The sequence below is a fragment of the Miscanthus floridulus genome, chromosome 1, assembly GCF_019320115.1.
Source record: "Miscanthus floridulus cultivar M001 chromosome 1, ASM1932011v1, whole genome shotgun sequence".
Classification (NCBI taxonomy): domain Eukaryota; kingdom Viridiplantae; phylum Streptophyta; class Magnoliopsida; order Poales; family Poaceae; genus Miscanthus; species Miscanthus floridulus.
In genome coordinates this window covers 45,529,612-45,534,485 of record NC_089580.1, presented here as the reverse complement: position 1 = coordinate 45,534,485, position 4,874 = coordinate 45,529,612, and positions in this window count along the sequence as shown.

Here is a 4,874-nt window from a genome sequence, read left to right as displayed (position 1 = left end):
CCCAAAAACTAGGTCAAGAACTTAAATTGCTCGGATCTGCGATCTCGTGAGGAATTAGTGGATTTCCTTCGGTGGAAAGCTTCTACTCATGTCATTGATCGATCCAAGGCAACAAGAACGAACCAAAACCATCCCAAACGAAGAAATGAGAGGGGAAACAAGAGGGGACAAAAGGAGCTCGTGAAGAACACCAAAATCACATCAAGAACACAACTAAATCATGAATCCCGAAGGGCATATGGTGGTTACGGCCACCGATTCCTTCAAAACCCAAGTCACAATTTGAGTTTTGTGGACCTCTCTCATACATGGAAGCAAACTAGAGGAAGAAACCCTAAAGGAGAAAATGAAAACTGGAGGAGGTGAGGGAGATGGGGGCTCCCTCATCCTATTTAACAGGGCTATTACACATTCCCAGTTTTGCCCCTGGATACAAATGAGTTGAACCGCTAAGCCCAAGGGCGTTGTTATCCAACCTGGTGTAATCTTGATCCGACGGCCACCGCGCCTTCTCATCGGTAGCTTCGCCTCGACGCGAACTCCTCGATGCCGCCACATGCCGTCTGTCCCTCCTCGGAACCTCCGCCCGGGTTTTGAGGCCCAAACCCGTAAACCGTCCATCCGATGGTTTTGAGGTCCAAAACCATCAAACCGTCCGTGAGTAGCGTACTCCATACGCGTCCCCCGCCATCCGACGCGTGTCACCGCCGTCCTCGACCGGCCGGCCCGCCAAGTCCTCCTGAGCCTCGCTCGACTCACGCGTCCGTCGTCTTGACCCGGTCAACACCGTCACTCCATGTCTTCTTGCACTTGTCGATGTCCAAGTGTCAGCCACCACGGCTAGTCGGCACGGCACATCCTCCTTGACCTTCACCTCGCCGTCGACCACCGCATCCGAGCTCCACACCTGCACAACACAAGCCAAAAGACATGTTGCACATATAGCTTTCGCCATGGTAGGGTTAGTCACCACTCAACCTACTTCATGGATCACATTGACAATCACTCATCACAAAACGAACACACAAGGGTACTTGTCAACCTTGTGTTCGCAATCTCCCCCTTGATGAGTGCATTGTCAACACCAATACACGAACAGCTTGAGCAAAAGAAAAAGAAGAAGAAGAGAAAATAAAAAACTCACCCAAATGACCAAAAGCCAAAGAAAAGCCAAGAACCGGGGTCATTTGAAAATGAGCAAAACTTGGTCCCCAAAGACATGGGCAACGGCTCGACGCAACCAAGTAAAACAAAGCCCTCAAGAAGAGGCAACGGGCTCAACACCACTAGCAAAGCTCAAAAAACCAAAAAACTGCTAGACCCTCTAGAAGAGGCAAAGGCTCAACACATCTAGCAAAACACCTCAAATGCAACTCCCCCTGAACAAGTGCAATCTCTCTCAAATGAATGCATATCTCTCAACTTTAGGTGAAATTGGAAGTTTCTTCCCCTTTTCTGAATATTTCTCCCCTTGTGTCATTGTGAGTGTGGAAAAATTTCTCCCCCTTGTTGACATATGCGCTTATCAAGCTAGAGCCCAAGAATTGCAACTCCCCCTCAAAACAAGCTAGGAATGTAGAAATGCGCGAATGCAGAAGCTTCAAGATTATAGCAAGTAGATTGAAAGAATGCTCTAGTGGATGCTGTCATGTATATATAGCAACACATACAAGTGCTAGCAAATGCTCAAGGTGACCAAATGAAACGAAATATGGCATTTAAGCAAGTTTGATCAAGTTTGAGCAATTTTAAAAGAGGGTTCACCACCAAAGGAGCACATAGCAAAAATAGACAGGAGATCGACCTTGTGCTACACATGTATGCAAAGTGAACTACCCCAAACAAAGTTCACACATCATGTCATGAGACAAACTTGTGGTTTGATCAAATTTTAGACACCAATTGAAATTTATCGGAGTTATGCAGCTTATTACCAAAGTTTGTCAGACAAGTGTGTGCGGGAGGTTATCTGTGCCATCAAAACCTGACTTAGCGACCATGTCAAGCCTATGCCAAAGGCAATCAGAAGCTTAAGACAATGATCTCGGTATCCATTACTAGAGCTCAAGTTCACCAATGAGTGCAATTTGGAGCTGTCTCGATACTCTGACATAGGATAGTACAGACCCATCCCGATCTTTTCAAATCACTTAGTTTGATTTTCAAGTTTTTAGCACAAATTCAAGTTTCTCAAGCAAGTGTGTAACTCAAGGTATGAGCCGTAGCAACTAAGCATATATATATGAAGCAAGAAAAAGATCTCGACACATTCTACACATGCTAGTGCCACAAGTAGTGGTGAACACATTTCATGTTTCAATAAGTTTTAATCAAGTTCACAGTTTGGAAAACAAGCTTAGCTCATAACATGCATCAATTGATCAAGAGGAGCCTAAGCCAAAAGCACATCATTGTATATCCATAACATCCCCAACAAGAGCATAGTGTCAATCTAGCTACTATAAGGATGAAGCTCAGGATGCAATATGATACATGATGATATGATATGCAAGAATGATATAAAAACAAAAACAAAGGCTAAACTACAAAGAAAAGCAAAACTAGAATACAACAACCAAAGTTCCCCTCCTCTAAAAAGGGAAACAAACTCCAAGCTCCCCTCGCAAGCGAGCAAACTGGGCTTGGTCAAGTGGTTTGGTGAAGATATCTGCGAGCTGGTTTTGGGTATCAATGTGGTGCAGATCGATATCACCTTTCTCATAGTGGTCACGCAAGAAGTGAAAGCGAACTTCTATGTGCTTTGTCTTTGAGTGAAGGACTGGGTTTTTGGCTACACTTATGGCACTGGTGCTGTCACAAAACAAAGGCACTCGCCTAAACTCTAACCCAAAGTCTCTCAGAGTAGCTATCATCCAAAGCAACTAGGGAACAACAAGCAGCAGCAGCAACATACTCAGCTTCTGTGGTGGATTGGGCGACGCTAGACTGCTTGCGAGAAGACCAAGACACAAGAGAAGATCCAAGAAACTGACAAGTCCCCGAAGTGGACTTCCTCTCAACACTGACAACCAGCATAATCCGCATCAGAATACCCACAAAGAGAAAGAGAGGAGGAAGCTGAAAACCAAAGACCAAACTCGGGTGTGAAACGAAGGTACCTGAGGATCCGCTTGATGGCTTGACGATGAGACGTGCGCGGCGAAGACTGAAAGCGCGTGCACAAGCAGACTGCAAACTGGATGTCCGGTCTCGTCGCCGTTAGGTACAGCAGGGACCCTGATCATGCTTCGGTATTCCTTCTGGTCCACGGCTTCTCCCTCCTTGTCCTCATCCAGGGCCGTCGTGGTTGACATGGGCGTCGAAAGAGGCTTGGCCTCACCCATATCAAATTTCTTGAGCACGTCCTTGGTGTACTTGCCTTGGTGCACGAACGTCCCCTCACGAGTTTGCTTGATTTGCAGCCCAAGGAAGAAAGTCAATTCGCCCATCATGCTCATCTCAAATTCCCTGCTCATAGTATCTGAAAACTTGGCAACAAGAGCATGAGAAGAGCCACCAAAGATTATATCATCCACGTATATCTGAACCAAAAGGATGTCTGTGCCTTGCTTGAGGAGGAACAAAGTCTTATCTACGGAACCCATCCTAAAACCCTTATCAAGCAAGAAAGCTTTTAAACGCTCATACCAGGCTCTCGGGGCTTGTTTCAAACCATACAAGGCTTTGTGGAGTTTAAAAACATGGTTGGGGTACTTTGGATTTTCAAAGCCAGGGGGTTGCCTCACATAAACCTCTTCCTCTATGTACCCATTCAAGAAGGCACTCTTTACATCCATCTGATACAGCTTGAACCCTTTCGAAGCTGCAAATGCTAAAAGAATCCTAATGGCTTCTAGACGGGCAACAGGAGCAAATGTTTCTTCATAGTCTATTCCCTCTTTTTGGCAAAAACCCTGAGCCACTAATCTCGCCTTGTTTCTCACCACCACCCCATCCTCACTCTGCTTGTTCTTGTAAACCCACTTTGTACCTATGGGGTGGCACTCTGGTGGAGGTGGAACTAAAACCCACACTTGGTTCCGCTCAAAGTTCTCTAACTCCTCATGCATAGCATTAACCCAATCGGCATTAGATAGTGCGTGTCCAATATCTCGAGGCTCAAAAGAAGCTACGAAAGCAGAATGAGCGAAATGGGAAATATGATAAGACTTGGAACGCGTTACCCTTTCGTCGATGTCGCCGATCATGGTCTGAGGAGGATGGCATCGCTGGATATGTCGAGGTGCACCCAAAGACGAAGTCGCCTCCCCCTCATCCACAGCTAGGGGCCTCCTCAGTCGATTGAGGAAGCGGCTCGCACGGACCCCATGAAGTAGAGGTGGAGGGCTCGGGGCCGTGAGCCGAAGTGGTCGAAGCTGGCTCGATCGGGGCAGCCGGTTGAGATGGCTTGGGATCATCCCAATCGACGTCATCGTCATCCTCAATGAAAATGCTGTCACCCATCTCTTCATCACCTGCACGTTCAAAGACCAAAATAGAAGAGGGCATGGTTTCGTCGAAGGTGACTTCACAAGTCTCCACGACACGGTTAGTCTCAAGATTAAGCACACGGTACGCATGTGAATGAGAAGCGTAACCGAGAAATATACCGTCCGAAGATCTAGATTCAAACTTGTCAAGATTACCTTGCTTAAGAATGAAGCACCTGCAACCGAAGACTCGAAAATGACTCACCTTGGGTGGACGCCCAAACCGCAACTCGTAGGATGTCTTCTTTAAGAAAGCACGAAGAAAAATGCGGTTTGAAACATGGCAGGCGGTGTTGATGGCTTCGGCCCAGTAACGCCTAGGAGTCCTATGCTCATCGAGCATCGTCCTGGCCATTTCAACCAAAGTCCGATTTTTGCGCTCAA